This window comes from Mus caroli, chromosome 18, assembly GCF_900094665.2.
Source record: "Mus caroli chromosome 18, CAROLI_EIJ_v1.1, whole genome shotgun sequence".
NCBI classification, from domain to species: Eukaryota; Metazoa; Chordata; class Mammalia; order Rodentia; family Muridae; genus Mus; species Mus caroli.
Genome location: NC_034587.1, coordinates 69,969,479 through 69,982,593, shown reverse-complemented (window position 1 = coordinate 69,982,593; position 13,115 = coordinate 69,969,479). Strand labels below are relative to the sequence as shown.

General features: G+C 43.6%; 1 pseudogene; it reads left to right on the top strand.

Moving 5' to 3' along the window:
• Positions 1-2,446: 2,446 nt before the first annotated feature.
• Positions 2,447-2,594, top strand: LOC115029957 (annotated as a pseudogene).
• Positions 2,595-13,115: the final 10,521 nt, after the last annotated feature.

Below are 13,115 nucleotides of genomic sequence, written 5' to 3'. Positions count from 1 at the left end.
ATGTATTGAAGACTTTTTAGTATTGTCTTAGTTGGGGTTTCTATTGCTATGGTGAAGCACTATGGCCAAAAAAAGCAAGTTGGGGAGGAAAGGGTTGAGTCAGCTTACACTTCCACATTGCTGTTCATCACTGAAAGAAGTCAGGACAGGAATTCAAACAAGGCAGGAACCTGGAAGCAGAGCTGATGCAGAGCCCATGGAGGGGTGCTGCTTTCTGACTTGCTCCCCATGGCTTGCTCAGCCTGCTTACAGAAATCAGGATGACCAGCAGGGCTGGACCTTCTCCCCACTGATTGGGGAAATGCCCTACAGGCTTGCCTGCAACCTGATCTTATGGAGGCATTTTCTTACTTGAGATTTCTTCCTCTCAGGGGACTTTAGCTTGTGTTCGGTTGACACAAACTATCCAGTCCAGCTGTCTACTGGTGTGTGGGTTAAGAGAACAAGGTCTTCATTTATTTAATAGGAATAGTTTATTAAGTATGCGTCCAGAGGGTGGCCAACTGGGCAGTCACCAGTGTGCCACCTACAGCAGAGTGGTGGCTTTGACACCAGCCTGCATAGGTCTATTTTCTATACAAACAGTCATTTTCTCATTTATAAAGTGGGGATAATAAAAGAACTTACTGACTTATGGTTGTTTTTGAGGAATAATTAAGCCAATAAAATACGCTGAGTGCTTTCGGAATACTCAAGACAGTTACCATTTAGTATATGTTAGCTCTCTTTATTGTGGCTCTGAAGAGACAATGGCAAGTATTACTGTGGGATTTGCCCCAGCTGCTCGGAGTCTAGTGGGTAAGTGCATTCATTTCAGGTTAACAGTGTGATTCATGCACAATATTTCTTCAAGAGGAAAGAAGACCAGATTTAAGTGCAGAGGGTAGTAGCTGTGGTAGAAACGACAGGCCGAATACTGGTAGTATGATGAGCCCCACCCTCAAACTGTGAATCAATCATACTCTTGCTCCCTTGGTTCTTTGCAGATATTTTTTTTTTCACAGTGATGAGAAAGATAAGTAATATAACCGGTCTCTTGGAGAGAAGCTGAGGCCTGAGACCAGAGCACACTCTCTGGCGCCCTGTTTTAAGTTTGTTTTTTTTTTCCATTGAAGTACCTCCTTTCCTAGTCATGTCGTGAATTAGAGGAACCAAGACAGGTGCTGCTTCGTGCATCCCCACTCCACAGGCATGTGAGGGCTGTAATGACTGCCGATTGAATTGATGATCCTGACTCCACAGGCATGAGAGGGCTATAATGACTGCCGATTGAATTGATGATCCAGGGGCTTTCTGGGCACCGTCTCTCACTGCAGGACTAATCAGAGCAAATGAGTGCTGCAAATGAGTGCTTCATCTAAAAGCTTGTTGCTTTGTCCCCTTGGCTGGGTCAGCCAGGAAACCTGTGATCACAACCCCAGGAAACTTGTGATCATAAACAACCCCTTCCTTGTAATGCCAACACCTAGACTGGTGGCATTGTGTGGATGCCCTCTTAGATCCTACTCTGCGTCTGGATGGCTGTCTTTCTCTGTTCATTTCTAACTTAAAATGTGTCTCTTCTGACAAGGGAAGAACTAAAATTTGTAGCTGAGAAGATTAAAGACAATAAAATTGAGAAGATTATCATATTCATGGACTGGGCAACTCAGTTGATTCCACATATGATTTCTAGGTAGTAAATCTAATCTCAATCAAAATATCAGCTTTTTTCTATATTTTGAAAGATACACTATTTTTAATTAATCATTTGAGAAATTTAAACAATGCATCTTGGTAATATTCAATCCTTGTTCTTTTTCCTAAATCCTCCAAGGTCCATCTTCTCCTTCTCATCCTCTCCCAACTTTCTTTCCTCTTTTTATTTTATTTTTTAAAATAACCTACCAAGTCCAGTATGTGCTTGTAATATATTCAGGGGTGTGGGGCCATCCACCTGAGGGTTTGACCTAGGAGCCACACCCTTCAGGAGCACGGACTCTTCTGCAGAAGCCACCAACTGCCAATGACTTCTCAGTTAGAGGTGCAGGCCCATGGACCCTTCCCTCTTCTGTGCTATAATGTTGACTGGCTTGTCTTTGTGTAGATCTTGTGTAGGCTGTCATGAGTTCATGAGTATGATGGTTCTGTCACATCCAGAAGGCACCTTTTCACGGCGCTCCTCATATCTTGTCATATCTTGATCATCTTGATAAGACCCTGAATACAGCGACCAAGGGCACTTCCTTTACACATTTTTCTCTTCCTTGACTACCTAGTTCTAGGTTTATGCCTTAGAACTGACCCTACTCTTTGTACCCAGGTAGGCAAGGTGGGTCAGGGTCTGTTGCCAGATTTCCCAGCCCGATGAGGGATGGAATGATAAGAGGAGGTACACCTGAGGCTCAAGCGAGGGGGCTCTGGATAAGAACAGATATTCTGTGTATATTTCAGGAAATTGTTTCTGTTCGCTTATGGCAGATCACTCGGCTTGTGCATCGATGAAGAAGCTAGCTGTTAGAATTAATGTGAACTGCAGGACACATTGATCATCGACACTTCGAACGCACTTGCAGCCCCGGGCTCTTCCCAGGGCTACGCCTGTCTGAGCGAAGCTTGACGATCAATCGCGCTCCCCGCTCTGAGGTGAGCATGGCTGGGAGTTTGCTCGAAGAGCCCTCCATCTCCCGAAGTTCAGACGTGGGTGGTTGTTGGTGGCCCATGCCCTGTGACTCGCCTTCCCGACTGCTAGCTCTGATAATCTTTCTGTCCCCTTTTCTGAGATGGTCCCTGAACCTTGGGGAGGGTGATTGGTGGCTGAGCACGCCACTGACACTGGTTCTATTCACTCGGGTTAGTTGTGCATGTCTGGATTAACCACCAGGCACTGACAAAGAAACTTCTCTAATGGGTGGAAGCATTTACAGGGCAGTTTGAAAGTATGTCCATTTAACAATAAAAAACCAAACCAAAACAGTAGGTCCAGCCCTGGGGCCTGTGAGCTCCCTAATCATAGGCTCTTGACTAAAATTTATAGTACCAGGCATACATATTCTTTTGTGGAATGGGCCTTAAATCCAATTAGAAAGTAGTTCATTATTCCCATAACATTCATGTCTGTAGTGTGTGCACATTATTAAGGGTTCAAGGAACAGAATGGATATAATAATGAATATCTATCTATCTATCTATCTATCTATCTATCTGTCTGTCTGTCTGTCTGTCTGTCTGCCTGCCTGTCTGTCTGTCTGTCTGTCGATGAATGGCACACAGGCTGTAGTCCAGCTAGTCTACCAACAGAAAAATCCAAGAAGCCAGGAATTGTTCTTTAGAAAAACAGAACTTAAAGAAGGAATATATAGTGTGACTCTCACAGAATGAGAGTAAAGACTCATGTTCTTTGGTCAAGTTATGCAAGCGTTATTTTCTGTCAGACAGTGCTTCCTCCCTAGCAGGGAGTGAGAAAACAGCACCGAACACAGGAGACAGTGGGGTTCATATAGCCCCAAACTGGAGGAGTAAAAGGGTCTCAAGGGTTGGGAGATTTTAAGGCTTGGTTAGGTAGGAACTTGGATGAACATTTCAAAATTATTTGGCATCAGGGTGGAGATTAGGGAATAGAAGGTGGAACAGGTCAAATTCCAGAAAATGGGTTAAGACCTGGTCAAATCCAAATGTTAACAGAAAATAGGAATACATTTATTTTGACTTTGTTACAGGGGTTTTAATCTTAAAATGGAGTTAGGCTGGTTTATCAATATATATATTATATAATATATGTTTCCAATTTCTCCTTGGTAATTCAACTCAATCACCCATCCTAACAACTACGTAGGCTCAGCAGTGACTTCTTTATTAGACTATAAAGAGTACTAAGTATATAGGAGTTTGAGGGCATATATATGTATGTTTTCTAATAAATCCTATATATCAGTATATACACACATATAAATAAAATGGATTAGAATGGCTTTCAAGGTGTGGTCCAACAATCCAAACAATGACTATCTAGCAACAGAAGTTCCCAGAATTCAGCAGTTGTTCAGTCTGTAAGGCCGACGCCTCAAGTCCCCTTCGGTATACATCAGAAGTCTGAAGAAGTACATTCTAAAGCGAGTGAAAGAATGGACTTGCTAGTGAAAGGAAGAGCAAGCAGGAAAAGAGATCAAGCTTCCTGCTTCCTTCTTCCATGTTCTTTATATGGCCCAGAGTAAAGTGGATCTTCCCACCTTAAAGGATATGAATTAAGAGTGGATCTTTCCACTTCAAAAGATGCAGATTTAAAATCGGTCTTCTCAGACTGGAGAGATGGCTCTTCCATTCAATTCCCAGCAACCACATGGTGGCTCACAATGGCCATCTGTGGAGAGCCGTGTGTGCCGCGAGCAATCGCCATTATAAGATGGCGCTGGCCCCCGCTGTGCCTAACTAGTAAACAAGCCTTGTACGCAGGTGCAAGAGTGAACTCACTCCTAGTCACTGCCCATTCTCGGGGCGTAATAGTGGGGTGATGGGTGAGCAACGAATCAGGAGCTGACATGCCACATCAGGTGCTGAAACGCCATGGCTGAGGGCTATATAAGTGACTCCATTTTCTGGGGTCGGGGTCTTCCCTCTTGAAGAAGCAATAAAGCTTTTGCCGCAGAAGATTCCGGTTGTCCCGAGTGTGTTCTTGCCGGCGGGAACAAAAGCTTGGGATAGTCATCTGATGCCTTCTGGCATGCAGGCGTACATGCTGATGGAGCACTCATATACATAAAATACATAAGTAAAAAAGTAGGTCTTCTCACTTCAGATGACTTAATTAAGAAAAATTCTTCACAGGTGTACCCAGCTACTTGGGTTTAAGTTAATTCTGGATGTAGTCAAGTTGGCAGCCAAGAATAGCCAACATGGAAAGAAACTACAACTATCTATACAAATACTTTATAAACAAAATATGTCAGAAACGCTCATATCAATCCCCATTTCTGCATCTGGTCACAGATGTAGCTGTAGCTGGTATTTATAACTACCTCCCTCTACTCCTGCTTATGTATTTCCTCCACCCTCAGCAGGTCTTGGTTCTTTTCCTGGCTGATTTACTCATACCTTCATTCCTGAAGGGTCTATGCCCGTTGTCATCCTGCTTGGATTAGAATGGCTTAGTTTCTCATTGTTAATGGCACGATACTGTAGCCCTAAGACATCCCAAAGCATCTCCTGCCCTCCAGACCTAATCTTGCTTACTTATGTTGTGGAGAAGCAATCCAGTCTCCCCTTGCTGGATCAGATCAGTCACCCATCCCAACACTTATTTATTAGTCTGTTTATTAGACTATACACAGTAACTAACTACAAAGGACTTTGAGAGCATCAGAACCCCAAAGTAGCTGGGAGGAAGTCTGAGCTTCTAGTTCAACGGAATGCTTGTTGTGGCGTCTCCAGAGTAGAGTGCTCCAGTCTCTGGAACCAAAACTTCTAGGCCAGCAGAACTTAGGGGCGCAGGATCAGGAAGCAAAAGTTTTCCTAGTGGGTCAATAGTGATGACAGTGAGCAGAACTATTCCCCTCCCACCCCATTGATTCCTGGACACGTGGATCCTAGCTATGGGAAAACCTGTACCATAAATCAGAGGCTGGTTCAAAGCATATACTGCCTTCTGAAGAATCCTGCCTCAGCCCTCCATGCTGCTACCTCCTAGTTGGTGCTATAACTGTGTCTTCAAAAGGCCATTCCTTCTTTCTATGAGGCTAGCTGCTTCTGGATGGTTGGGAACACAGTAAGAACAGTGGATTCCATGGCCATGGGACTGCTGTTGGACTTCTCTGGCTGTGAAGTGAGTTCCTTGTTTAGAAGCAATGCTGTGTGGAATACCATGGCGGGTGGATAAGGCATTCTGTAAGTCCAAGGATGGCAGTGTTGGCAGAAGCACTAAGTGTAGGAAAGGCAAATCCATACCCAGAATAAGTATCTTCTCCAGTAAGGAGCACGGAAGAATTGGTTCAGTGTAGTCAACTTGCCACCAGGTTACTATTTTGTCACTCTGGAAAAGCATGCTGTATCTGGGGCTTAGCGTTGGTCTCTGATGTGGGCAGATCTGGCATTCAGCCAAAGATGTACCCAGGTCAGCCTCAGGGAGTGGAAGTCCATGTTCTTTCACCCGTCCACAATACCCATCTCTGCCATCATGGCTACTTTGTTCACAGGCCCATTGGGCAATGACAGGAATGGCTGGGGAAAGAGGCTGTCTGTCTGCAGAATGGGCCGTTCTATCTACTTCACTAATGAACTTCTCCTCTGCTTGAAATCACCTTTTGATAAGCATTACATGGGACACATGTACCGTCACATCCTTTGCCCATGCAGAGAGATCAAATTTTTACATACTTCTTCCCCAAATGTCTTTCTCACCAATTATTCAATCATGCTCTTTCCAAATCCCTGACCTTCCCAGTTCATTTGCCACAGCCCATGGATCCATGAATAATCATACATCTGGCCATTTTTCCTTCCAGACAAAAATGTATGACCAAAATATATGTCTGAAGCTCTGCCCACTGTGAAGATCTCCCTTTGCTGGTGTCTTTCAGGCTTGTCTAAGAAAGGGCTGGTAGTGCTACAGCTGTCAACTTCTAGGTGGTGTCTTCATGATGTGGTGGACCGTCAGTGAACTGGGCCCTAGTTTTCTCTTTCTGAGTTAACTTATCTCAGGGAACATCTTATGAGGCTATGGGCACACATTTGGCAGCAGACAGCATTATAATGGGAGTAGAAACCATAGGCATTTGGGCAACTTTTTTTCATGTAACTTGCTTGTACCTTCAGGTCCTGATCATGTATATACTACTTCTATTTGATAATAGATTCCTATTTTATGGCTTGGTGGGTCAGACAATAGTGGGCAGCTCAGAGTAACTTGGTGTCCCATTGACAGTTTCCACTAAGACCCAATAGCAGGCCAAGAGCTGTCTAGATAGTTGTCTGTTTCCAAATAGAGTCTTGTTCCCCAATCCCAAAGTTCTCTTCTGTGATTCACTAGTAGGGACCTGCCAAAGGCTCTAAAAAGCATCCCTACCTGTCTCTAACACCTCAAGTACCATTAGGTCTGCTGGATCACATAGTCCAAGTGGCAAAACACCATGCACATTAACCTGAACCTATTGAAGAAACTTCTCTACTCCAGGCCTTATTCCAAAATGGCAGTTTTCTGAATCCCTTGGTAAATGGAACAGAGTGACACACTCAAGTGAGGAATATGCTGTCTCCAGAATCCAAAAAGGCTCACTAAACATTGTGCTTCTTTCTTGGTAATGAGAAGGTCCAAGTGGAATAACTTATCCTTCATCTTAAAAGGAATATTCTCCTTCATGTCCTACACCACTTCTAAGAATTTCAATGAAAGCACTTGAATTTTGGTTGGATTCCCCCCTATTCTCTGTTGTACATCTGTGTTACCAATGAGTCCAAAGCAGTGGCCATTTCCTGCTCACTTGGTCCAATCACATAGACTGTCGCGTCCGCTCTTGACCAGCAAGAATGACATGACCACTAGTTCTTCTAACAGCAGTTTATTCAGCAAGCTTCAGTCTTCATCTCTCTCACTTCATCTTTTTCTCCCTATCTTTCTCCCCTGAACCCCGGGCTTCTCACTCTTATATACTCTCAGCTGCCATCCACTCACAGCAGGCCACGCCACCTCACCAGGCACGCAGCTTCAGCCAATCAGGGTGGCAGGGGCATGTCTCCACCAAATATGGACTTGTTTACACCGCAAGAATCATGGTGCACCTGCGCAGCTCTCATGATGGTCGTGGCTTATTTTCAGGTGTATGAGGAAGCCAGGTGCAAGTCATAAGACTTATCTGCAGTCCGGGCGCCATCTTGGGACTGCTGCCACACCCGCTCCTCACAATAGACCAGTGTGATATTTGGTGAAAGAGATAGATAATCAAGATCTCTTCAAACTAAGTTTTGACACAGGGCTGGAGAGTTAATATATCCTTCAGGTAAAACTGTCAAGGTACATTGCTGGCCTTGCCAATTCAAAGCAAATAGCTTCTGGTGGGCCTTCTGGACAGATGCTAAGAGAAGGGCATTTGGTAGATCAATAAAAAGAGTGTATTTGTCTCACAGCTTGAACGTGAAGTTCATTACAGTGGAGAAGGCATAGCATCAGAGGCAGGTGGCAGCTGGTCACACCTTCGGGAAGAAGAGGCAAGCGAATGGCCATGCTCAGCCCACTTCCTCCTTTTTATTCAGTCGCTGACTGTTGCCCATGGTGTATGGCTCTGCCCATAGGAATCTTCACACCTCAGGTAATCCAGCCTAGAAACTCCTTCACAGTCAAATTTAGAGCTATGTCTCCTAGAAGATGCTATATCCTGTCAACACTTGTATACCATATACCAGGAGATGTGTTAGTCTGCTCAAGTAAGAATGCCACATCTGGTCCAGTGGCTGCAATTGGAGTCACTACTTGACAGAGTTTTTACATAGTCAACCTTCATTCTCTATAAACCACCTGTCTTCTGCACTGGCCAGATAGGAGAGTTAAAGGGGAAATTACATCTTTTATTCAAGTCTTCCATGGTGGCACTAAATTCTACAGTCCTTCCAGGGATAAAGTGTTGGTTTTGGTTCATTATTTTCCCTGGCACAGGCAACTCCAAAGGCTTCCATTTAGCTTTTCCAACCAAAATATTTCTTACTCCAGAGCTCAGGTAACCAATGTGAGAATTCTGCCAACTTCTAAGTGTAACTATCCCAATTATTCATTCTGGGACTGGGAAAATAACCACAGGATGAGTTTGGGGACCTACTGAACTCAGTGTGAGTGAAGTTTCACCTACCTCCATTAATCACGGGACTCTCACAAGCCCCTACTTTAACTGGAGGGGCCACCATGTTTCTTGTGGTCCTCGAGAATCAGTGTCAGTTCACAACCGGTATCCAATAGCTCTTAGAAAGTCTTGTTTCCCCCAGCGTACAGTTACCATTGCAAAAGGCCATCAGGTCTTTTCTCAGGGGAATCTAGTCATCCATCCTTTCATTTGAGGGTTTCTGGTCTGCAAACTGGCTCAAGTCTGGAAATTAATTCACTGGCTGATATTCCTTTTTTGCCATAATTCAAGATAGCCTTTCTTTCATTTGTTTGAGAATGTTTCTGCTTATACAGATTAAACAAAACTGCAATGGGCTTCTTATACATTTCATGCCGGAAAACACCACAATTGATCTGCTCCCAGAAAGGGTCCATGTGAGTCAAGCCACTATAAACATCACTTAGCCTGTGCTGCCTGGACTAGGCCATTATGGACACTGTGCATCCTGTCCATTATGATAACCACAGTCACCTTGCTTTTGGTGATTCATGCTGCCACTTGGCTGTTGCTACTTTGTGGCCCAATTAAATGCATTTAATCCATTTATCTGGGCAGCACTGTCTGACCCTAAGGTCTGGCACAAGGAAATGGATGACAACAAAGCTCTTCAAATGTGCTGGTGCCCCTCTCACCAGATAGCATCTCATAGGATTGGTGAAGGACATGTGTTCTGGGCCTTCCCATTGTGGAGGGTTAGGTTCTACACAGCATACCCACTCTAGCACTGCAATTTCCCCGAGCCTTAAAATCCCTTCATCAACACTAAATCAGGGGATACCAGGCACCTCCAACTCCTTTTCAGTAGGCTATCTTTTGATAGAGGCTGTAGCTAATCATTTAAACAAAATTTTGACACCTTTTAAAAAATGGAACTGTGCGAGCTTCCATATTAAACTTAGAATCTCCAGTCTGTGGGCCCATATCAATGAACTCAGCTTGATTCAGTTTTATGTTCCTTCCACTATTATCCTATTTTCCTAGAGTTCATTTCCACACACATTCCCTAGACGTCTGCTTGAGTGAATTAGCAAACTCATTACAGCATATCCTCATGGACTACATCTCCTCATGAACTACCCTTTACATCTCCCCTCTAGAAGCCTGCTTAGTGTTCAGTCTGGGTTGTATATATCTGGAAGCCCTGAGAGACATCAGTATTGTCTTGCCTGACCTCTTCTTCAGGGAATGTCATTGCTGGTTTAACAGACAATGAAGGATCAATATCTCCATTTCAAGTCAGAAAAGGCAATATTTCAGGGGGTGGGGGTGGGAGGACATCTTTTGCTGAGGGCAAAGAGACTACTTTCTCAGCTGAGATAAGCCCTTGAGAATCTGGGAGTTCGGAGTTTATTTAAACTCCATAGGGTCTTCTCATACACCTCCATCCCAAGTTCCAGGATTCCATTCTTTACCAATGGATAGTCCTTTAACTGCTCACACCTTCTGAGGCTTGGATTTTCTTGTGATTCAGCCAGTCTTATAATGAGGGCTCCACAACTTGAACTCTGTGGCTGCTGGAGAGAAGATTCTCTTCCAGGGTGTACTTAGAAACCTTTAGAACATTTAGGTGAGACTGAAGTTGGTCAGTGTCATCACTGAATTCATTGCTGTTCTTTGTGGTATTCGGAGATGCTCGATATTGGTTACGTTTTATCATGGAGCTCATTTCTTTCCTTTGTCAGTTTATCCAGAGAAGCTAGAAGCAACCGACCAACATCATAATTTCCTCATGTTCCCATGAATGCTCAAGAGTTTCCTATATAGAGTCACCAAATCTGCTGCATCCCACAACTGGTGAATCAGGATAATCAAATGCGTTTGTTCCTTTACAATTGTAAAACAGTTCACAGCATGGACTTTCAGCCATCTCAAGCTTTTAGGAGTGGCTCCAGTAAGTGGAGAGGTTTTGGTAAGTGTAGGTGTTGGCACATTGGAAAGTCTATTCCAGATACTTAAATCCATCCTTATACTGGTATTGTTCTAGAAGCACTTCTCGTACCAAAATCTGTGTTAGTCAGGGTTCTCTAGGGAATAGAACTTACTGAATAAATATATACATATATATTGAATGAATATATATATACATATATATATATATATAGAATGAATATATATATACACATATATCGAATGACTATGTAGCCATATCCATTCACACACACACACACACACACACACACACGTATATAAAACATATATGGGATTTATTAGAATGGCTTACACAGTATGTTCCAGCTACTCAAACAACGTCTGTCTACCAAAGGATGTTCCAAGCATCCAGTAGTTGTCCAGTCCACAAAACTGAATGTCTCAGTTAGTCTTCAATATACACCAGGATCCCAAAGACAAAAACTCTAATGCCAGTTAAAGCATGGACTTGCAAGAATAAGCAGGAGAGCAAGCTTCTTTCTCCCATGTCCTTTCTATAGGCTTCCAGAAAATGGCCCATATTAAAGGTTGATTTTATCTCAAAGATCCAGATTAAACATGGGTCCTCCCATGACATGGGTGCAAGAGAGCCCCCTCTGAGGACCTGAGAATAGGAGAGCTGGCACTGCAACTCACCAGGGCAGTGCTGAAGAGCTGGCCTTGGTGGCATGAGTTTGGGACAGCTGAGGGGCTGATCAACTCAGCTACTACCCAGGCCCAAATCAAGGGCTTTGAGTGGGATCATCCCAATGTCCACCCCATCTCTAAACGGCTGGAGCTTGTGAAGGGGCTAGTCCTGGAGACTCAAAGCTGCAACATCTCCTCTGACACAGGGCAACAACAGGATATCCATGAAGAGTCCTGGTGATGATCCAGTATTGACAGTGTAGCAGAAGCTAGAGGCCTTGAACCATACCGATAACTGACTCACTGCAGTGAACATTTCTTTGTAAGTAAAGCTGTTCGGGCCAAAGGGTATGCTGTGTGACAGACACACCATGACACAACACCATGACACACTGTAGATTTCATGGCAAGATCTTTTTTAAAAAATATTTTTTTGTTTTCTTTTGGGGGTTAGGGGAAAGGTTGCAAGGACCAAGGACATATATGGAGGGAGGAGGAGATGAGTGGGATTGGGGTACATAGTGTGAAATTCACAATGAATCAATAAAAAGTTTAGAAAGTGGGTATTCCCACTTTAAATGTTTTAATTAAGAAAAACAAGAAGAACAACAAAATCCCCAAATCCTTACAGGTGAGCCCAGCTGCATGGGTTTAAGTTAATTTCAGATGTCGTCATGTTGACAGACAAGAATAACCAGAGCTATGTCTATGAGCATATCTTGCCAGGCTGGTCACTATTGTAGGTCACAGGATTCACGGGTGGGTTAGACTGTTGGTGACTTTTTTCCTCCAACAGCGTATAGAATACCTTTTGGTTACAGATGCTAGATAACAGAGAAGAAGCATCATGCAATGATAGTTTTTCCTTGTCTATGTGACTATTTTAACTTTTTATTAGTTCTTTGTGAATTTTTTACAATGTGTTTTGATCATCTTCATATACCCCACCCCCCAACCTGCCCTAGATTCCCTCCTCCTTCCTTCCCTCCCCATCTCCTTTTGTCCTTTTCTTCCTTATCAAGACCCATTTGTGCTGCCCAAATATTCTTGGATATGGTTTTCTATGAGCGAGGTTGGCTTTCTGGGGGTTAGAGAAAAATACTTCTCCCAGCAGCAAATGGTTGTCAATAGCTTCATGACTAGGGGTGAAATTTCACACCCAACTCTCTTTCCGTCCTGAGCAATAGCAGCATGAATGTTATTGGCGTGACCTGAGCTTGCACAGATCTTGTGTGTGTGATGTCATCACTGCCACGAATTCACATGTGTAGCTGTCCTGAGACATCCAGGACACACTGTCTCCTTGTGGTCATCCTCTGCTTCTGCTGACTCTTACAGTTTTTCTTCCCGAAAAACCTTCTTACAGATCTTCCACAGTGGTCTTTGAATGTTGGCAGGAGGGGGTATATATTACATTTTCCTTTAGGGCTTTAGGGAATATATAAGGTATATGTTACATTTAGGGATGAGGATTCTGCATATTATTTGTTTGTTTGTTTATTTATTTATTTATTTATTCATTATTAGGTATTGTTTCATTTACATTTCCAATGCTATCCTAAAAGTCCCCCATACCCTCCCCACCACTCCCCTACCCATTCACTCCCACTTCTTGGCCCTGGTGTTCCCCTGTACTGAGGCATATAAAGTTTGCAAGACCAAGGGGCCTCTCTTCCCAATGATGGCCGACTAGGCCATCTTCTAATACATATGCAG